This window comes from Aythya fuligula, chromosome Z (assembly GCF_009819795.1).
Source record: "Aythya fuligula isolate bAytFul2 chromosome Z, bAytFul2.pri, whole genome shotgun sequence".
NCBI classification, from domain to species: Eukaryota; Metazoa; Chordata; class Aves; order Anseriformes; family Anatidae; genus Aythya; species Aythya fuligula.
The window spans coordinates 39900134-39924442 of record NC_045593.1 but is presented as its reverse complement, the minus strand read 5'-3'; positions in this window follow the sequence as shown (position 1 = coordinate 39924442).

Sequence of the window (24309 nt, the reverse complement as noted above, 5' to 3'; positions counted from 1 at the left end):
TGGCTGTATTGAGAAATATTCTGAAGACAGTAGATCTATCTGTTCTTTATATTAAAAAAATTTTATTTTTATTTAAGTAAATGTTCAAGCATAAGTAATGTTAATTTAAATAAATATTTTTCTTTTAAGTTAAATTTGTAGTAGTCTATAGTACTATAATGTGATGTTGACGTTTTCAGATTTTTTTTTTTTTTTTTTTTTTTCACTACAACAAATTCCCAGTTTCTAGGAAAAAAAAAATATGGTTTCTAAACACACAGACAAATCACTAAGAAGAAGGGGTTGTGTAGTGGGGGAAATATCTTAGAATCTTTGGGTAATGTTCAGCAGAGAGTGGGTGTATTTTTTTTTTTCTTAAATAGGCAGATAAAATCTGGTTGTGAAGCATTTTGACAAAAAAAAAAATAAATCAATTTGTATGATAACAGAACAAGTTGTTCTTTCTGCCTAACATTCAACACCCACCTAAGTCTCTCAAATGCAAACTGAGTGTGTATCCTTCTTTTGTATGAATTAAGAAATAGCTGACTTTCAATTTTCTTAATGCAGATGCTGGAAAGGTTTTTGCCCAATTCCACTGTTTTTCTCATTCTGTATTGCTGATTTTTCTGCAAAATATTATTCATATAATAATATTCATTACAAGATCATTCATCTTGTGATTTCTTTAGAAAAATTGTATTAGGTATAGAAAGAAAATTGTGACTAAGTTTACTTAGTTATGTAAACACTTAATATTAATATTTTTAAATTAATCTTTTTTAAAACAACTGAATTACATAATGAAAAAGGATGCTTATTTATTTATTTATTTATTTTATGTGTGGAACAAAATGGAAATTATTGCACTGAATAATACCTTAACAAATATTAATGATATTTCACTGGGACATTAGGAGCCAGTGTTACAAAAGTTTAGTAATCAGAGTGGAAGCATTTGCATTACAGAGAAGGAAAAGTTTGGGGGGGAAAAAAAATAAAACAAAAATCACATTTAACATAGATATGTTTTTCAGGATCTACTGAAATGTGATTTTTATGGTCTGCCTCATTTGGTGAACAGTGATAGCCACTAAGTGAAATTTTAATGCTGGTTTATGACTAAAAAAAAAAAACAACATAGGTTTTCTATCAAAAGTTTGAGAAAATGGTATAGATTTTCAATCAATATGCCAATTTATGCTGCATGAAACACATGCATGAAATCCATACAACTGTGGCCAGTAAATTCCACGTGTAAAAGCAGAATTAGCATTTTGAATAGATTTAATCATTTTTTTTTCTGCATTTCTTAAGCTGTTGTGCATTGTTGCTAAATAGCAAGTTCTTGGGTAATATTGCTCTTGCACACCCTGTTAGTTTCACAGGAATTCCAATAGACAGTATCCTGAAATATTCAAATAAAAGCTGCTGCAGAAAATAACAGAAGTTAAAAGAAGCAGCACTATTAAAGTGCTGAGAAAGTTACACTTACAAAAAAGTAGAGTCTAAACCATACAGCTTAATGCAATATTGGTTACTGAATCAGGGTCAAGCTTTATTGAGTGAGTCATGATTGCAGTAAAGATTTGATTATTTTTTCGAGTTTTCAATTTCCCTACTCTCAGCATTATTCCTCAAAATTATTTACTCAGATTAAAAGTTGGTTTTCTCAGTCTGTTCTCTCATCTCAATATTTCCTTGAATATAATGTCTGACAACCTAAAAATATTAACAAGTCTTAAGCAATTTAGGGTATTCTTCAGCCTGAGCCCAAAAACAATAGAGAGCCATCTCTATTGTTCTATCACACAAGCACGAGACTACTACTTAAACCAACTACTTTAGAAGTTGCTAGTGTAACAAAGAGTTACATTATGCCCAGAGAAATATAATTTATGTATTAGTCATATGAGTCAGAGATAGGGAGTTTTGAATTTGTCACAGCTTGTAGGACACTAATGAATTTTTTTCTTATGCTAATTCTTCAAATGAAGAAATGGTTCAATCCCGTTGTAAATATTTAGGAGAATAGAAATGAAATAAATTAACTTTATGCTGAACGAGATTCAAAAAGATAGGAAAAAAATGGAAAAGTAGAAAAGTGACCCAATTTGCTAAAGGCTGACTCCCAGCAAGAAGAAAGAGAGAAATCATCAGGGAGCTATTTTCAGCCCTTGGCTTCAGTTAGGTGGCGAAACAGAATAAAAAGGATAGATAACTACAGGGTAGATAAGGGTAGATAAAAAAAAAAAAAAAAAAAAAAAAAGGTAGATAACCACATTATGGGTCCTGAGGGAGAGAAAAAGTGTGTGTGAGGGGAGGATGGGGGGCAGGGGGGGGGGGAGACAGCAAAACAAAAAAACACTAATTTCCACTATTTTCTACACTTAATGAAAGAAATTTCTTCTTCTGAATAATGAAGAGAGAAAGAATTGTTTCCAAGCCTACACTTGCTTTAAAGTTTATGCTTTAAGCTTTAAATGCTTTAAGCTACATTTGCCTCAGATTGTTTGAGCAAAAGTTTGGACTAGAGGACTCCTTAACTCACTGTCAGTCTCAATTATCTCATGATCTTATCCTACAATACCATATTTTTGTTGGATAAATGGCAGTAAAACCTCTGTGCCTATCTATTCATATTTGTCTTAAATGAAGTGCTTATAGAAAAAAAAAAGGAAAAAAAAAGAAAATAATGACTTTTCAATCTTAAAATTTCATAATAATATTGTGCAAGTTATTTTTAGCACTAGGCAAAAGTAGATTTTTCATTTCTCCTTCTCTTAGCATAGTGTTTTCCTTCAGCTGTAAATTAATATACTGGCAACAAGTAAAGATTATTCTGTGTAGCTAACCTTCTTAGAGATAAAGCATATTTCCTTGGATATTTTTGTCTCAACTATTACTATCATATTAAGTGGAGGAAAACAGTTGTAGCTGTTATGATCTGTGACTACATTCTCCTAAGATTTAGGAAAGTAGAGAGGAAGAATGATATTGGCTTTCTTGGTATTAGCATATGATCTTCTTGTTTTTATGATTGTTGCCCAGTGTTAAGCCTACATATTTTGTGTGCTGTCAATTCTTTTAATATAGTGTATTCGAATACTATAAATTGCTCTATAGTTAGTAATAAAGAAAATATTTCTGTTTTCTCTGAAATCAGAAAAATATTCTGATTTCAGAGAATATGTAGAGTACACAAAAATAAATTTACTTGCACTATAAACTCAAGGATTATTACTATTCTGAGAGAAAAGATAACTTTTAATTAAAATTAAAATCAATAAAAAAAATATTTTAAAAACCTGAGTATCTACGATTTTTCTAAACAAGTCTATCTAAGTACTGGTAATATAAATACAGTGTTATATAATATGTACTCCAGCTAGTTTTTCATTTTAACATTATTCTTTAAAGTTTTAGGCCACTCTTATATATGCAACCTGTTTAGGTTGCATATTTTCTGTGAAACGAAATACATTCTCTATTCATATAGTTGCCTTTAAATATTCTTATACATTGTCCAATATTCTACCACTTATTACCAATCTTATGTTGTAAGAAATTATATATGCTCTTAAAATGAATTTTTAGGTATATTTTGCATTATTCAATGCAACTAAAATATAGGTATGAAACATTAGGTTGTGCTTGTCTGTTGAAGGATTTATCACTTGTTCTTTAGATTTGTGCATCTACCGGTATTTGCTAACTACAGTAGCTTTTTGTTATACATACGTTTATTCATTTATTTAATTCAGGCACAGAAAAACCAAAGCAAAGCAAAGCAAAGCAAACCAAACCCCAAAAAAATAAAATAACAACAACAGTGTTCTGTTTTATGTCATGTGGGTATTCATGCTGTAAACCCTGCTTTCAGTGTATAATGAAATAAAAATAAATTTCAAAATATTTATCTTTCACTAAACATTTTCTTCTAACAAGAGTGTCTAAGGAATGTCTAGCACTATTAAACTTAACTGATTTTCCATATTGGCACAAATCTCAATTTAAAACCAATTTCTGCTAGAGAAAAACAAAAATGACTGTATCTAAAATGAAGATAGTCCTACAGATGCATGTGCATTAAAACAGTAGAGATAAGAATGCCATGCTGCTTATGATGACAAAAAAGGGACCTCATATTCTCCTTATTGATCAGCTGACAAGGCAGAGTCAGTTGACTCTTCTAAGTATGGGAACATTTGGTACATTACTACTACATTGCACGCTCAACATCCCTAAAACTGCAACAAGTACCCAAAAATCACTTAGAAAGAGATCCCTCCCATCTCAATGCTCTCACGAGGCAAAAGGTTTTTCTCTTTGCCCTAAGTAGCAAATATATTAACTGCTTTCTCCACAAGAAGTCCTCCCTGACTGTTCATATTGATTTGGGCCTTGTATGGAGTTATACATACATACAGTTACACTGAGAATTGTACTGCCACGTAACCGTTGGGAACAATGCAGAGAAAACAGACAAAATTAGTGTTAAATAATCACTGTTAAAAGAAAAAGAACAGGGAACCAGAATCTTTACTTTAGGTCTGAGGCTTCACTTTCACAGCCACAGATCTGAAATGGTTTTAGAAATGGGCCATACTGAACACTTTGAAACTGTTGGAAGCTTTCTTTTGTATCCTTTCTCACAGCACCATTGTGGGAAAGGGGAATTTCCAAGTTGGATAAGGAGGGCAGACATTAGTGGGAGAGGTCAACAGGAGAACTGCAACTTGCCTCACCTGATGCTACAGGTGTCCAAAAAGTTTCAAAAACCCATCAAAGTACCCTCAAGGCTGTTGACGGAAACATACCTGGAAGGTGTATTAGCTTAAATTATCTGGCTGTCTGCCAAAAAAACAATTGAGGAGTAACACCTCTCCTCAACATCTTTCTGCTCTCCAGAAGCTGTGAGTGCTTTTAGACTTTGATTATGCAGCTGGAACTTTTCTCCTGGAACAGGTCACAAGTCAAGCAAATGAAAATGGCCCCAACAAGTACAGAACATTCAATGAGGTGGGACTATGCCAAGACTGTTGCTCAAGCACCTTTGTACCCAAGCAAATGAGACACACATACATGTACTGCAATGTGGCTTTCTGTCAGAAATATATGGTTCAATAGCAGCATATCAAAACTAACGTTTCCGAAAACATTTCACTCTTAATACACTAGAGTCCTAACATTTCTGAAGATTTCTTTTCAATATATGGGAAGGCAAGGCAAGGCAAGGGCATTAAATTAGGCATAGTGATGTTTTAAAAAATATATCTTCTTCATTAAAGTGTTAAAAATTCATCTCATTCATTTTAAACCAATAAAAATCAGATCTACTTTAAATGTATTCTAAAGAAAAAGAGAAATTGGAAATTATGATTGAAATATATTGTATGTAAACACAAACAGGTTTTATGCATTTGCACACTGTCACTGAGACCAGCAGCAAAGTACAGAACAATAAATTTTGATTATTCTTGGCTGTCTTTCTCTTTCCTAATACTTAAAATAAAAAACATGGACATCTAATGTCTGGAAATAGGTAGCATGATGGTACCCAAGGAAGTCTTAAAAAACAAATTATCTCTCATCATATATAATAAAGACAAAATACTGTAATTTCTTGCATTGCAGGTTTTGCATGAAATGGTAACAAGGCTATTGTTACATGTCACAGAAATATTGAAGCAGTATGTTAAATTAAATGTTTATGCTGAAAATGAAGAAACATTATGAGCCAAGTAGGGAGAATAATCTACTTTCTGTTTGAACCTTTCTAGGATCTGTACCACAAATTTGTTATCATACTGCACCTCCAGAATCTGCAAGGGAAAGTATTATTTACACAGTTTTATACAGGATGTCTCCAGAACAAAAGATGCTCTCTTAATAATATTTTAGCAAGTGACTGATTATCATTGTTGAACACAACTGCTTGTTAATCTACTCTTAGAAAAAATATAAATAGTGGCAGGATTAATTTGAGACCTCATGTGTAATTTCTTGACTCTTTGAGGGCCCACTACTCAAGCAGTTTTTCCTGCAATGTCTCACTTGTTTGATTTGATTTGATTTGATTTTCTCTTGTTCTTTTCTCTTTTTCTCTGGCCTATATTTACCCAGGTTGTCAGAGAGCCCTTTAAATTCAGTTCCTCTCTGTCATGCTGGTTCTTACTCCCTTAGAAATGAATTTCTTCTTCACCCTTGAGGAACTGAGGGTACTAAACTCCAGGGTACCACACACCACCCAAGCTTCTACCAAGGAGCCTTGGACACAGGAGCTCCCCAGAAGCAGTGATGTTTGCATCTTTATAAGGATGGCTTCCTAAGCATGCGGTCAGGAAACAAGGAGGAATTAAAAAGCTTATGTATCTCTGCTTCTATAGCCCTGTTTATGTAAACTGATGAAAGATATAGATCGTTAAAGATTGCCACAAAAAATAAAATAAAATAAAATAAAATAAAATAAAATAAAATAAAATAAAATAAAATAAAATAAAATAAAATAAAATAAAATAAATAAAATAAAATAAAATAAAATAAAATAAAATAAAATAAAATAAAATAAAATAAAATAAAATGCTCTTCCTCTATTTTAAGGTCATTTATTTCTCTTTGTAATTATGCATATATCTTTGCATAAGAACAACACAAATCTCCTGAAGTTAACAAGGTATTACATGTAAAGAAATGCCACTATATGAGTAAGGTGCATGACAGAAAATCAATAAATAGAAATATACACTCTGTGTTACTTTGGTTTGAAAATAATTTGCTACTATACCATTTTCAAAAAATCCAAGAGATAAATACTGACAGATTGTAAATTATACTTCAAGAACAATTTTTATTACAAATAACTGCACTTAAAATGTGACCAGGCAGCAAGGTGGTAAAGATCAGAAATGTATTTTTAAATAGTTTTTTGTTCCTTTTTTTCAATAGTTTTGTTGTTGTTGTTTTGAAAGATTTGAAAGTGTAATGCTATGTGCCAGGCCAGCAGTGTCCCAAATCCAAACATGATTCATATGTAATGTGTGTGTGTATATATATATATATATATATATATACACATACATACATATATACACTTACAACATGGAGCAGCTTTGTGTTTGAGATAGTATTTCCATTTGTTTGAGATAGTGATTCCATCATTTCTGTCATTTCCATCATTAAGTAATGATGCTAACAAGAACCTATTATGATATAGGTATTTTTATCTTTGTAAATAATTAAATTCCTTCTGTTTATCTATAGCCGGATGCACTTTTATCAGAACCAATGTTTTAAGAAAAAAAAATCAAAGATTAGTTGTAGAGATATAAGAACACATGTGACTATTGCCTAACAAAATGAATGCTGATATAGCAGAGGAAATTGTACTTTTTCCCAATTTATTTCAATGATTCTTTATGAAAAAATATGAAGGAATATCTTTGAGCATATAATAATATAAGAATGCAGAACAGCACTTTCTCTTTGTAGAAAGGAAAGAAAAGGCCTTTTCTGACAAGTTTGCATGCTTAAATTAAATCATTTTCTCCTAATTTAATCTTTAACATAACATCTAAACATTTATCTGCCTAGTTCTTCTGAAAAAGAGAAAAATAAATTAGTTTTGCTGCCTTTAAAAGCAAGTTACTTGCACAGAATGTTGACCTTTCCGGTCATTGTATCCATGGATGCATACAATTTCATATGCAAATTGTTGCCAGATTCTGAAAAATGTATCAATTTGTAAAGCTTATATTTATTCTAGAATTACTAAGATTTTTTTTTTTTAATGGCATTACTTAATTTTCTTTATCCCCTTTCCTTATGATCTTATTAATTCCTTTATAAAACAATTAAAATATATCCAACATACATATTATTTTTGGAAAGGACAGGTAACTGGGGGAAAAAAAAAAAAAAAAAAAAAAAAAGGGAGGGAAAAAGAGGAAATATCATGAATATCATTATTTAGATCTCTTTTTTTTTTTTTCCAGAAAATATATTTTCTTCTGTACTTGTATATAATAACAATGTTATGATTAAAATAAATAAATAAATAAAATGGTGGTACTTTGTACCACTGTACTGTCCAATGAGAAGAGACATATTTGTACTGAAAATTTCCATATCTCTCATACTTCTGGTTTAAGAATAACTTTCAGGTAATATCAGACAATATATCAATGCTTCAACAAAAGAAGACATACAGATTTACTGAGTGGCTGGTTTGTTGGTTTGATTGTGTTTGAAATGTTGTTTGGGTAATTAATTAATTAATTAATTTTGAGCATATAACTTTAATATTATTACAACTACCCTCTTTGCATTCTTCTATCAGGTTCTATTTGCTCCAGCAAAGAAATTCCTTGTGCCCTGTTTCATAGTCATTCACCACACATTCCTTTGCTATTGTATCCTTCATGTTGTCATCTCCTCTGATTCCCAGCAATACTTTCTCTTAAAGCACAAAAGAAGCACATTTGTGGTCTGTTCAGTGATGCTCTCACAGGATGCCCAAGTCCAGATGTTTTTTCTTACACTTTGTTGTTGACTTTGTCCTACATGTAGAAAGTAAATCCTGAACACAAAAGTCACATTCGTGCTATTAAAATCACTAATAAAATTCTAAAAAAAAAAAAAAAAAAAAAAAAAAAAAAAAAAAAAAAAAAAAAAAAAAAAGAGAGAGAAAATATCAAGAAAAGGTTTAGTTTTGATCCTGCAGAAATTTGCAAAACCTGACACTTAGCTCTAACTGTAATCAATCTTCACATTCAGCAGCACCACTTGTGTTTAAAAGTCAAGCTCATACACAATCATGTTTTAGAATCCAAGCCTATAAAAAAAATGAATAATTGAGATTTTTACCTAGTAAATTATTGTTAAAGTGAGAGTACTTTTGTGCATGTCTTCAGAGCATGCTGCCACCCTGGCTGCAGGGACACTGCTGGGGTGCAGATGGCAAGTGGATCCCCATTGGTGAAAAAAGGACAGACGTGGGAAGTTCCACCTGCTAACATAGGTACTCTTACGCCTACAGAGAACCATCCTGATATACTAAATAAATACTTTATCCAGCCTACAGAGTGTACAAAACTGAACTATATTTATCAGAGCTAGTCATTTATGAAAATGAATGAAATGAAATATATTTGGAGTTTCTAGCTCCAATCTGAACTGCATCATCACATCAGATGGCAAAAATCACATCATGGAGAACTTGTTCAATGAACAGAAAACATTCTGTTTCCTCAGCCTCTAAAAGAAAGCTTTGACAGACTAGTTTGAAAATGTTCCTGGAATATGCATCCATGACATTCAACCTGATGGTGATGTTTCATGCAAGCTGATTTTATTTCTGCTAAATTAGTCAGTGAGATGTAAAGTAGCAGCAAAAACAGTTTATAAACATAGAGCAGCTTTCACCTTTCCTATATAGATCTGCGTCTTTTCCTAATACAAATTGTGCCAAATAATTACAAAGCTGTTTGTATATTTATCTACTTATGTAGAAAATTTCAAAGCAGAATTACAAGTTTAGAAGTTATTGGCAGCAGACATCTGTTATACCATCTGTACAAAAAAAAAAAAAAAAAAAAAAAAAAAAAACTTTCAGAGTAATTTTTTCTTTCTTTCCTTTATGTTGTTTTGATTTAAGACTTCTATACCACTGAAATCATAGTCAGTGCTATTTATACTTCACAATGGAAGAATACAATATGAACCTATTTTTTAAAATTATATCTTAATGAAGTGGTAAAGAAGCAGTTTGATCATAGTATAATAGTACTGATGTGAGGATATGAAAATATGTTATCAAATATAAAACGATATGTATCAGCTAGAAGCAGAAATAAAACAAGGAGTAAACAAGCTACAGTGGTGTCCCTGAATTTCTGTCTGGGCTTAATTCAGTAACCCCTCTATATAAACTTTTAGAACATAAAGAAAAAACTACATTCCTCAGACTCTAGAACATAGCAACCACAAAGGTGAAGAGTGTTAGAAGGACAAAAACTTGTAACTAAATAATAAATGTTGCTTTGAAAAAAAAAAAAAAAAAAAAAAAAAAAAAAAAAGAAGGAGCTGTATCTTTGATGTCTTCACAAAGGTTTATATTGTCAGTTAAGAAACACCTTTGAGAAGCAAAGTGAAGGCAATGCATCCAATTCATCACTGAAGAGAAGGGAGGGTCTGGAAAAAAATGATGCATTAATACACTATGTCAAATGGCATCTACCTAAAGACTTCCAGAAGACTGGAAAAGTTAATAAGGACTTCTAATTTCTCACTACTAACAAGCAACTATTCATTAGGGCTGAAAAGTATAAAAAGTTATACCCTTCTGGGCATAGAGCAACTTTTCATGTAACTAGTAAAATACATAAAAGATTCACTGAATTGCCCACGTTTTTAAACTGGTCATTAAAAACTAACCATTTCTAAGGCTGTTATAAAGGAGTAATATGGCAGGAATTTCTGGAACAGATGACAGATGTGTAAGAAAACAGATTCAGTTTTGGTTATTGAGCAGCATCACAAAAACACTTAATCATAAATGTTTGGCTCCCACGTTCAGTTCATAACTGGATCATTATTCAACTGCTAAGCTGGAAAAGATAGCAGACAGAAACAGATCATTCAAAGTATGCAGTCCACTGTGTTGCCATAGCCACCATCAAATTTCAGACAAACTTGCGTATTATTATTATTATTATTGTTTATTTATTTATTTATTTATTTATTTATTTATTTTTCAGAGACAATAAGTATTATGCACTGCAGTTTATCTACTGAAAGGCTCATAGTAAATCCCATAAACAAATATGCTTGCTGAGGCACCTAAGTAGTACTTTTTATTCGTGGTGGCTTCTCTGACTGGTTATAAAAGCAAATATATCCCTAGTTCCAGTTTCAGCATTTGATCTTGTCAGCAGTCCTTATAGCAGAGCTACTTTTGAGATGGGAAGCCAAAAGTTACCAGTCACCAGTGCCCTAAAAATATCAAAAAAAGCTGTTGCTAATGATAAAGTCACAAGAAACTTCTTCAATACTGTAAGGTTGCTAATGAATGACTGATGCTGAACTGAACTGCTTAAGATTACAATTAAGAATTAATGGAAGCAGCAAGGAATTTACAATTTATCTCTCAAATACTCATTGCTAGTGGAAGAAACTCTCACGATGGATAGATGTGAAATAACACTTGATTTATAAAAGAGAAACTCTACCTCTTATATTTTTTTGAGCATGTCCAAGTGGTAGCTATTAGAAAATGAACTTACAGTACCTCTAAATTCACTAAGAAATAGTTACTTTTTTTTTTTTTTTTTTCCAAAATAATTACAGCATGCCAAGGAGTTATAAGATGAATGGTACTATCTTGGACCAGGATCATGCAAAAATTAGTATAAACATAATATAAAAAATTTGATTTGATTGGCCAATTTTCATCCTAGCAAAACAAAGAAAACCAATATCCTTTCCTTTCCTCACCTCCAACACTAATGGGGAGAGCTGACCATATGAGGTCCAGTGTACGTTGACTTTTTTTATACTGGTATATAACAAAAGAATTTCTGGATGATGGTTAAGGTTAATGTGTATAAGGACCTATCACTAATCACAGAACGTAGCCTTTTATGTACTAAAATGCTGTAGAAATGAAGCAGCTCCAACAGCAGATATTCAAAAAGAAAACACTTATCTGAGGTTTTTTAAAATATTTGTTAGCAATCCATAAATACAGATTTCATTGCCTGCCCACCAGCTGTCTGAGGTGACAGAAACCTATTCCACTGTGTAATTGTTTTCATGTCAAAGACCTTTTGTAGTCTTAAGCTTTTTTTGGTACAAAAATAAGACAAGGATCTGGAAAGAGTCCAGCAGAGGACAACAAAGATGATACAGGGCCTGGAGCATCTCCCCTATGAGGAAAGGCCTGGGTCTGTTCAGCCTTGAGAAAAGACTGAGAGGGGATCTTATGAATGTATATAAATACCTGAACTGTGGGAAACAAAAGGATATGGTCAGTCTCTTTTCAGTGGTTTGTGGGGACAGGACAAGGGGCTATGGCCACAGCATGGAGTACAGGAACTTCCATACCAATATGTGAAAGAATTTCTTCACAGTGAGGGTGATAGAGCACTGGAACAGGCTGCCCAGTGAGGTTGTAGAGTCCCCTTCTCTGGAGATATTCAAGGCCCCTGTGAACATCTACCTGTCACCAACATGTACTAGGGAACCTGCTTTGGCAGGGGGGTTGGACCCGATGATCTCTTGAGGTCCATTCCATCCCCTACAATTTTATTTATTTATTTATTTTAATTAAGCATAATTAATTAATTAATTAAAAGACCTTTGTGTGGATTCTGATTCTGTGCTGACTGCAGAAATCACATTACGTACTTCACTTAAGAGCTGGCACATAGGGAAAAGTCAAAGAGAAGATACATGATCGCTTTGCAAAACAACTGGCAGTACAGATTTCCTTGCAACTTGATGATTGGCAATGATCAGATACAGCAGAAGTCCCAAGCATTTCAGAAAATAAAGGGCTCTTTTCTTACCAATAACCTACAAGATTTGTCATTATAGACATTCTCAAGCAATGGGAAGAAAACAAAGATGCGTGTGGTGAGACCCTTATCAATTAGTCTGCCTAGACGTGGCCATGAGAGAAGCATGAACATGAGCACTGCTGAGGCAGTAGCAGCTTACATTCATTTGCAACATGAATGTGTGTAGAGCTGTTTAATTTTGCTAAATTACTAATATATATTTTTTTCTTCTGGTAAGTTATTTTTATTGATAAATAAAAATGAAGAAATTAACATGCCTACCATGTGAGACCAGAAGTAATGCCTGCTTGCACTTCGGTTATTTTGAAAGGTGGGTCAAAAAACATCTCTGACATCTAGATATTTTGTGAATTTGTTGATTAATTCCATACATTCAAACAAAAGTGAAAATTCTAGTAATTTTGACAATGAAAATTTAAATATTGTTCTGTTTTGCTTTTGAATATTTCCATGTGATGTTTGCAGTGTGATTTTAATAATTGCAAAAAGCAAGTTCCAGGCTTGTAAAATTACCTTTATTTTTTTCATTTAAACCAGTAGATGTCACTAGCTCCATTCATCATAAGAGAAAAAAAAAAAAAAAAAACTGAAAATATATAAATATATTTGGGAACACTAGATCCAGAAAAGCTGAATCCTACAATAAAAAATAAAAATAAAAAATAAATGGAAATTTAAAATATCTAGGCTTCAGTATAAACCCTAGCCCTCAGCAGAAAAGTTAGAACAAGTTAATGTTACAAGTCTTAAAATTTTTAAGAAACAATTTCTTTCTTAGACAACTTGGACAACTCCTAGAGGAAGTAATTTAACCATAAAGGAAACTCACAGTAACTGTAGCATAAAAGCCTGTTTTCATTAAAAATAAATAAAATAAAATAAAATAAAATATAAAATAAAATAAATAAAATAAAATATAAAATAAAATAAAATAATAAAATAAAATAAAATAAAATAAAATAAAATAAAATAAAATAAAATAAAATAAAATAAAATAAAATAAAATAAAATAAAATAAAATAAAATGGAAGGAGGAACTTTTGAATGATGAAATAAATTTGTGGAATTCGGAAAGGGACAGCTGAAATAAGTTTGCCTTCTGAAAGAAAGTGAAGGAAAAAGCAGTGAGGTGATTGATGGGTATGTTTTTAAGGAAACACATCTGTCTTTTTGTACTACTTGGTCAAAGATAGCACTTCACACCCCATTGTTTCTGGGAAACAATTTGCTAAAACACCAGTGTGGAAAGGACCTGGCTCCTTGTATTCAAATTATATTACTATGAGAGAGGCTAGATGTGAGGAAAAACACTGAATGTCCTTCTCGTAGGAAACTCATTGCTCTCTGAAGCCCACTGAACAATTTATTTGTTACCAAAACTCACTGAAGCATTTTGGTTTAATGTTGAAATCTCTTAAGGGTACAAGAGTTTTCCACTTAAAACGTGTGACAACATATTTAAGAAAGGAAAAAAAAATCAAACAAAAATAAACAGAAAAATATACCGTGCACAACAGCAGCTGTGAGAGGAATGAGAATACATGAGAGAAGCAGCCCTGCAGCCCCCAAGGTGAGTGCAGCAGGAGGGCAGGAGGTGCTGCAGGCAGGCAGCAGCAGTTCCGCTGTGGCATGTGCAGGGAGAGGCCCCTGGTGGAGCAGGCTGTCCCCCTGCAGCCCATGGGTCCCACATGGAGCAGATCTCCACGCTGCAGCCCCCCCATGGGTGGAGGAGCCCCCGGTGGAGCAGGTGGATGTGGCCTGGAGGAGGCTGCGGCCCATGGAGAGCCCCCGCAGGAGCAGGCCCCGGGCCGGAGCTGCAGCCCGTGGAGAGGAGCCCACGCAGCAGCAGGGAGTCTGGAGGGAGCTGCCTCCCACCCGTGCTGGAGCAGTTTGCTCCTGGGGGATGGATGGACACCATGGTATGGAGCCGTGTGGGAGCAGTGCTTGGAGAGCTGCTGCCTGTGGGCAGCCCATGCAGGATCAGTTTGGGAAGGACGGCATCCATGGGAGGGGCCCCACGTGGAGCAGAGTGACCGTGAAGGAGCAGCAGAGATGAAGCGTTAGGGACTGACTGCAGCCCTCCTCCATTTAGAAGGAGGAGGTAGAAGAGAGTGGATGGGGGAAAGGTGTTTTTAGTTTGCTTTTAGTTCTCTTACTGCTCTAGTCTGTAAGCACTAGGCAATAAATTGTATTAATCTTATCCTGTATATATATTACAATGTATATAAATACACTTTGTCATGTTTTGCCCATGACAATAACTGGTAAGCAATCTCCCTGTCCTTAACCCATGAAACCTTTTTTTTTTTTTTTTTTTTTTTTCTCACCAGGTTTTCTCTCCTTGTCCCTTTGAGGGAGCATGAGAGGGCAGCATGGTGGTTTAGCTGCCCATTGGTGTGAAACCACCACAGTAATTAACCTCATAGGATTATTTTCTCCTTATAGTCTCAAAAAAATAATAAAAAAAAATAAAATAAAATAAAATAAAATAAAATACATAAAATAATAAAATCAAAAATAAAATCTCCAAGCTAGATCAGTTTCTAATCTCAGTTCTCAATTGACACAACACTTCTGTCATGAAATAAAAATCTGATAGCCTGTACTCATGAAACTTATTATTGCAGGTTTTCTGTAATCACAAAACATTTTTGCAGGGCTTAAAACTGAAATAGTCAAACTTAGAGAATTTTAAAAAGGAACACCATGTAAGCAGCAACTTTCACAGTTTATACAGCCTTTTTCTTTCATTGAGAATCCATATCAGTTACATTCATGAAATGCAGTTATCCAAGTCTTACTGTAAGACCACATTAAGATGAAACATCTTAATTATTTGTGTTCATGTCATTATTCTCACACAGTGTCGTGCAACATCTCAGGTTTCTCTAGTACCCCCATTTTAAATTCCTTAACATAAGGAAATTTTGCTTGAAAATAAAGTCACTGAGCATAAACTCCAGGGCTATGAATAATCTGATTCAATTTACAAAGTTGCCTCTACTTTGGATGGACCATATCACCTCCAAACTAAATTATTTTGTGGTTCCAAAACATACGAAGCAGGAGCAAAAACAGTTACATTCTCATCAGATAAGTCAAATTCCTGTCTAAACATTAAACATTAAGCATTAAATGAGCTGTTTAACATGATATTAAGTGACAAACAGTTCTAAAATTCTCACATACTAAATATTTGTGTCAAACAGGACACTCAACTTGCTTGTTAGATGCATGAAATTAATATAAAAATAAAATTCCTTGACGTTAATTGGATTTTATTTTATTGTTATTTATATCATTTTCTTTTGAAAGGAAGAAAGAAAGAAAGAAAGAAAGAAAGAAAGAAAGAAAGAAAGAAAGAAAGAAAGAAAGAAAGAAAGAAAGAAAGAAAGAAAGAAAGAAAGAAAGAAAGAAAGAAAGAAAGAAAGCAGAATATGACTCTCAAAACTGCCTCATCTTTTTCCTTAATTCACTGAGCAATTGAAGCAGGTTTTCATTCTTGTAAGGAACCAGAAATTAGAATTGGAATAAAAGCTTTTTTTGTGTTAAAAGCAGTTCTTTTCTACTATTTTAATATTTTCATCTGAGTTTTCAAGAACAAAAGTAGACAAAATCAGTGAAAAACAATTATTCCATATCAGTCTTAAAACTTCAGATCATTTCCATTCATAATATAAGTTCTTGTTTCAGATGTTGGGGAATTTTCAGAGTTCTAGTGTATTTCTTTATAACATTTACTTCCAAATAAATAAACAAATAATAAAATGAATAAGCTGGTGCTTTGAATGTTCCAGTTAATACACTGATTCAAACCCTTTGAATAAGATTTGTCTCATTTATTTGTGCTATTCCTTGACACAGTGTGAATAATGAGAAAAGCATCCTCTTTTTCATCCTGGATGCTATATCTTTATGTTTGTCACAGTATTTGGTACAACCAAAAAATATTTCCATTACAAAATAAAATATTTCACTACTGAAGTGATTTTTAGATCCATCAGTTAATGGATCTAATATTTAAAATAAGAAAGATTATAAGAAATAAGAAATATATTTTTTTTCTTATTATAAGAACAATAATAATAAAAATAAAGGCCTGTAGGAACCATTTTCTTTTAGCAACATATTGCTAACAAACTGAATAGAATATAGAATATATTCTTACTTTATTTTGAGAATCAGAAAATAAAATGAGCTCATGTGTCCCTAGCAGGCAACATTTTTCTGAAAAAAGAGGTTTAGCTGTTTTTGATTTCAAAGTTCTGCTCAAATACTAATTAGGAGAGGATTTCCTAAACTAAATAGGATTACCACTTAAAGTCTGACTAGTTAATGATAGGGAATTATTCTAGTGCTCTAGCCAAACAATTCAGAATGTTAGCTTGCTAACAAATGACCACAAGTCATTTGACTCTTTGTTTGTCCATGATTAACAACTTACTGATCTACTTACTGATCAACATACTTAGAATTGTATTACATGTTAACCTGTACAAATGTAACAGCAAATATTTTTGCTAATTAAAGACAAAAGAATCAAATTGTTTTCATAATTATTTTTATTTAAGACTGTACAATCCAAAACCAGCTTCAAAACCTTCACAACAGGAGCAGTAAAAACTAGGAACATAACCCTTTTTGTTAAACTAGCATTACTAATCATGTTGAAGGAGCAATGCAAGATTAAATTTAGTGCAAAGCAAATAGAGCCTTTTAAAGCATATCTGTATTGTTAACATAATAACACTCTTTCCCCGTCACTCGTCCCCAAACCAAACAGCAACAACTTTAATAACAAAACAAAACAAAAACAAACAAACAAACAAACAAAACAGTTTACAACCATAATTTTTAAAAAATAAAAATAGTAAACAGTGAGCTTGATACATCTCTGTCAGGGATGAAACAGCAGAAAAAAGCTGGTGTCCTCAAAGTCAGTACAGTAGTAGTACCACACAGTTCACAAACTGTGTCCATTCAAATGCAGCATAAACAGCATAAAATTGCAGGCTGCTTACAGGAAACAGCAGGACAACAATCACTGCTGCAGAAACAACAGTTTACAGGAGTACTATATACTTATATGTCCACTGCTTCTTGGACAAGAAGCAGCAGAACAAGTGAAAAAATATTTACCCGTTGAAAGGATATAGCAATCTTTTAGCCAAGTAATATCACGTCTGCTAGTGAAAGTCAAGTCAGTTCTGAAGGTATTACTGAGAATCCCTTACACACAAAGAAAAAGTGCACAAAACACTTCTTTTGCTGTTTTGTGAAATGCAAAGCTTAAAATCTGTTGCTGTGAGACTGTCAGAATATGTCTTTCTGAGATATTATTAATGTGATAGCATAAGGAGGCAAAGGTATCCGGTTAAGTGATGCATGTCTTCAAAAGACAGTTGTGAAGTCCATGTTAATTTGTCTTCGATATCACTGATGATTTTTTTTATCCACATATATAGAAGGCAAGATAATGTATTCCCACTTCTAATTCAAACAGCAGTTGGAAATGATCACATTACTGTTAAAATGTGCATTAGGAAGAAAACCTTATACTAACTTGTTTGCATATCCTGCCCTAATTTTTACAAACAAGGAATCTAACATGGCTTTTGTTCATCTTTTTATCTGTCTGGCCACTGGCCACTTCCAGGTAAGAATACAGAGAAATAACTCTCATGTGCATTTAGCCGACAATGCCTACACAAATCACTAACTCTTTAACTCCACACATAGAATTTAAAAAAAAAAAAAAAAAAAAAAAAAAACTGCTAGATGGTTATGCAATATTCTGCCATACTTCAAGCAGCTGCTGGAAAACACTGATATCTTTAGATTTATGAGAGACATAATGGAAAACTCTTCTGTCCCTACATTATTTTATTATTATTATTTTTAATAGTTAAGTAGAAACACCTGTTGTGAAGTGACTTCTGTTGATAGATGCTGAAGGAGATTAAGATATCTGCTAACTGAAAATACATATTCTGTTGAGAAAAGCACACTGCAGTTCCACATTCAAAGTGCAAATGAAAATAAAAGCTCTCCAAGCTATTTCTCTCTTCTGACATTGTAAGTGTTTGTATCATTGAACAGGTTTCACCAGAATTTTTTGTGTCTTCTGCCATTTTTGCCTGAGGATAAATAGTTCAAAATTTCGGAATGCTAACAATTTAGTCATTTGTCATGCTCTTCTTATACTCTCAACGTTTGTTGAATAATACATAATTAAGTTTTCTTCAGAAAGGAAATATATGCACAGCAAGCACACAACATCCAATAAAATAAAATCAGAACTGTAATAACATATGATTTAAATTCAATTGTTCAAAAAAAAAAAAATAATGATTAGCAAGCAGAAGGCTTGTAGTCAATAAGAACTTCTTACAGATCATAGTACAAATCTTGATGGGCAGTAATAATCAGTCATGTCATTTAAAACAAAATCCCTCATTTGCTGGCTGTAGATTAAATTGGTTTTGTACTACATATATCTTCTACTCTAAAGATTCAAGTAAAATTCCTTTTTATTTCAGCTAAGGCTTTAAAAAAGGTTAGATGTCATGCTCTGGCTTTGATTGTAAACTCATTTTTCTCAGCAACTAAAGGAGGAGAGTTCTTTGCTACTAATGGTATTGCTGTGTTCTGTAAACTACTAAATGACAAGTGATGCATAAAAAGAGCAAAAAAAAATATATATAGCAAAGTTTCCACTAAAAATAAATAAATAAATAAAAATCCACTGAGGTTAAACAGGAAGATGCAATAGGTTTTCACATTGTGGTAAAATAATTGATTCCTTGGGATTTTAAGTCTAGCCAACTCTTTCTGTTTATCTTGAGATATCCCCAGGAAAGAGGTTTTTTTTTTTTTTTTTCCCTGTAATTTCCATTACAATAAGCCTTCAAAGAATGGGTGAAAATAAATCTGTGATTAAATTCTAAGTCTCACTTTGTCCACGCTGTAAACACTGATCAAGCCACTCAGCCAAAAATAAAGTCAGTCATGCTGTATTGCTTATCTGCTCTAACATAGCAAAATCCACAGACCTTTGCCATTTTAAATAAGTCACTTGGAAAACTGCTATCTGAAAATGTATTTCCAATAGAATTGCTTATGCCCTTTTCCTGGATACAGGGTAAGGCATCTGGAAACATCAATAATGCCTCGGTTATCCCTAACTACAACTACAAGAGTTTTAGGGAAGGTAAAGAGCATAAAATAACTGAAGAACATAAGATAAAGAACATAAAATAAAATAACTAAGCTCTTCTCCCTCTTTTTTTCTCTAAGTACATATCAGTGCCCACAGTGTCTTGACTTCTGCTTTTTATAGTAGATTCTCTTGGACAAGTGGAAATCCAATTAAGAAGCATGAATTGCACTGTTAAGAAGCATTAAATTGCACTGTTCTCTGAAATGCATAAAGAAATAATAAAAAAAAAAAATGTACGGAAATAAATGTTCTTTAATTTCCTTCAGTCATAATGACAGCACTTATATAAGTATCAGATACAAAATTATCAAATAAAAATACACCCATACACCTTCAGGCATCTGGGTAAGGAGTCTACACATTAGTATGCACTCTCCATTAGAAAACTACAATCACAATTTTTCACATTCAGAGGACACAAGCCCATAGAAAGTGGAACTACACCACTCTGAGACTTTCCCAGAGAGGTCAACAATCATTGTCTTTTATGAAAAAAAAACAGTATTATCTACACAATTATTAATTTAATTTTGCCAATGCGTTCATGCCTAAAACATATCTGCAGATGGGGAATTTGAATTATGTTCCAAACAATGACTTTCAGACCTTCATGGACCACTGTGGCATGTTCTTAGCCTTCAAAAAGGACAAGTAATAACAAGCCATTCCAGAAATCAGGCTAGCTTCAGTACAGGTGAGATGTTCATTTGGTGTTTGCTACTACCACAGATCCTAAGGGATTATACAATCTACTGTAATTTAAGGCAAATCAGCATGTATAGAAGCCTGTTGTTATATCAGTTGCACAACATCTAAACAAGGGTGTAAGATGCTATAAAATATCATTTGTGATAATAGGTATTTTGGATGCAATTTTCAACACATACTTCTTTTTTTAAAAAAGTCAGTTATAAAAGTATACTTTATCCAGACACTCTAAACTGAAGGTTTAACTTTTCCCACTAGTTATCTCTTGCTTTCAGTGATCTAGTAAGAAAGGAAAAATGAGACTGTAGACAAAATGAGAACTCTAATAAATAAATTATCAGTTGAAGACAACTATTTTTACAGGCCTTGAACCAATTCAAGTATTCTTCCTGGGAACTGGCTGATGGAGTGGCCAGTCCTCTTTCCATTGTATTAGAAAAATCCCGGCAGTCAGGTGAAGTCCCTGGTGACTGGAAAAATGGAAATATCACTCCCATTTTTAAAAAGGGTAGAAAGAAGGACTAGGGACTAGTGAACCTCACCTATGTCCCTGGCAAGGCCGTGGAACAGATTGTTCTGGAAGCAATGTCAAGGAATGTGCAGGGCAAGGAAGTGATCTGAGACAGCCAGCATTGCTTCACCAAGGGCAAATCATGCCTCACCAATCTGGTAGCTTTCTGTGATGGACTCACTGCATCAGCCAACAAGAAAAGACTGACCAATGTCATTTACCTGGAATTCTATAAGGCCTTTGACACGGTCCCACATGACATCCTGATATCCAGATTGGAGAGAATTGGATTTAAATGGCGGACCAATGAGTGGATAAGGAATTGTCTTGAAGGGCCAGTGGTTGTCAATTTCTCCGTGTCTAGGTGGAGGCTGATGACGAGTGGTATCCCTCAGAGTTTTGTCTTGGGACCCATACTGTTTAATGTTTTTATTAATGATGTAGACAGTGGAATTCAGCATACCATCAGCAAGGCTGTGGATGACACCAAGCTGCATGGTGCAGTTGATACAACAAAAGGAAGGGATGCCAAACAAAAGGACCAGTACAAGCCTAAAAATGTGAGCCTAATGTAGCTCAGCAAGGCCAAGTGCAAGGTGCTGCGCATGGGTCAGGGCAATCCCAGATGTGAGGACAGACTGGGAAAAGAATTCAATGAGAGCAGCCCTGCAGAGAAGAAATTTGTGAATCAGATAGGATGTTTAATACTTTGAATGGAGGAGTTCTGTAATGGGCATTGGGAGCAAAAAAGCCTTTCTGAGTTGTCAAGCAGGTGTTACTAGGCAACATGTAAGGAGAAACACTTCCTCCGCTCAAAAATTTTGCATCCATGTTCCCAAACATGGATGTTCCCATGTTCTTCTCTGGGAGAAAAAACAACGACAACAACAAAACTGTTATACAGATAAGATTTCTATAAATTGCATGTATAAATTACATGTATATTTAAGGTGTCTGCTTCACACCTTAGAAAGGCTTTTTTATTTCTATGTAACTTTGCATCTGTGCATATACTTCTAATTAGTTCCTCATGATTTCTATTAATAAATGAAATACAGTAGTTGTAGCTCTCAAGATGCAACTATAACTAAATTCTGTCAAATGCAGACATATCACAAAAGCTGCCATATTGTGCTTACTTCAAGTTTATTAGCTTAAACTAGTTCATTTGACAAAAGAATACCTAAATTTGCAAAAGTCTTCAAAGTAGGTTACATTTTCAACACAACAGAATTCAACATGAGCACACACTACTACTACTACTACTACTACTACTACTACTACTAATAATAATAATAATAATAATAATAATAAATTTCTAAGAATATTAACAACTGAGTTGGGTTAATTCTATTAACTTATGAGAAATTACTGTATTTGAAGACTTAAGGAACAAGCACGGTTCTCCAAAATTCTGATCTGAGCAGAAAGGGTTCTGGCAACTCTTCCAAAAATGTTTGCATACATGTGATTATTTTGTCCAATAAATCCAATAAATCTTCTTTGGATTCTTCTGTGTAAAAGGTGGAAAATCATATCTGCCTTTCTGGTGACTGTCAGCCCAATGCTTTCTTGTTTGTTTTTAACTTTTCACAGTTGAATTTGTTTGCTAAAGTATTATCTATCTCTAGCTGTAAAATTCCTAAATAATGATTTCTGAATTTCAAGATCTAGACAAATTAGATTTCTTCTCTCTGAGTTATTCTGTTAAGCTGTCTGTAAGACTGCAGAGATAATATTGGGTTCAGTTGTAATTGAAGTATGATTTTTGTTACTAGAAATACTCCCTGTTACTTATTAGTCAGTATGAGGTTAATGAACTACCTCTAATAGGGCTTGGTTATTTAACTCAAGACAAAGGTGTATCAGTCTAATGTTGGTGATCCCAAATTAAACTTTTAATGGCACATTGCTACATGGAGCATATTGCTACTCTAGCTATACCAAAATTTTCAGAAGAATCTACCCAAGGAAATAAAGTTCTTCTGATTTTACAGGCTATCTCCATGTTTTGTTTCCCACAGCTATTCTAATGCAGACAGAGGTGGGCTCAAATCCACTTCTTTAATTTATCTGAAGGATTTACACAAACTGTGAACCTTGGAGAATAAAAAATTGCAGTAGCAAATATGTCAGGATATCTAATTCTATTACATAGTTATGAAAGTACTTGGATTTTCCCTTCATGTAGTACTCTCAAAGCTTTAATAATCCAGTAACTTCTTAGATCCAATAGTTCTGGACTTTGTCAGTCATGCTCAAACCAACAAATCCAGGATGTTCAGTGAGCTCCTGAAACAAGACACTTTTCTGCTGAACCAGTGCCTTTATATGACAAAGAGGGACATAATCCCTCTTTGGACACTAACACTTAGTTGTCATAAATGCGGGACGTAAGCTGATAACACAAAAAAATAAAAATATGCAGTTATGGCTTCAGACAAAAGATGCAAACTTGTTGGCTGAAAAGAGACAGGAGGCAACTGCTTTGAACTCCCTAAAATCATAGCTGGATTTTCCCAGAGCATCAACACTAGTTATTTAACAAGCCAGTGCTTATTTATTGATAAACGTGTCCTAGGAGAAATCACTTGCAGCACATCAGAAGTATCAAATGTGTAAAAGGTACACATACCATATCAACTAAATAACATCTTCCCTTATAATACCAACATAACATACAATGATTTTTTCTTTTGTACCTTTTTTGATAAGAATGAAACTTATTGTAAAAACAATGCATTTCCTTGGTAAATCTTCTTAGGGAATGGGTACATTTTATCTTACAAAAACATTGTTTGTATTGCATGCCATCTAAATTACATTCTCTGGTTTAATTTTTTTTTTTTTTTAGTGTTGTTGTTCATGAAAGATACTAAACAATTCCAGAGAGAAATTATTTAAAACTCATATTTTCATTCTGTAAGAATGTGAATTCTCTCATTTATTGTGTAGGAAAAAAGCTCATGATTTGGATGCATTTTTGGTCTCAGATTACAAACTTTAACACAGCATAGCTATTGCAGAAATTTTTGTGCTGACTGAGAGGAAGCATTGTGTGGCTAGTTTTGACTGTTTCAGATGAGCTACCCATAAAAGAGGCAATACTACAACTAATTACAAATTTTAATAGTCATTTTCCCTAAGAATCTCAGTCCCTTAACACACCATAAAGCAGTTATAACACTGCCAAGGACATAAGTGCATGATAACAAACCTACCAAACGTGTCAAGATTGGAAAGAAATACCACAGGCAAAACTTATTTTGATGGACATTTATCCTAGAATAAAGTGGCACACAAATGAATCTATT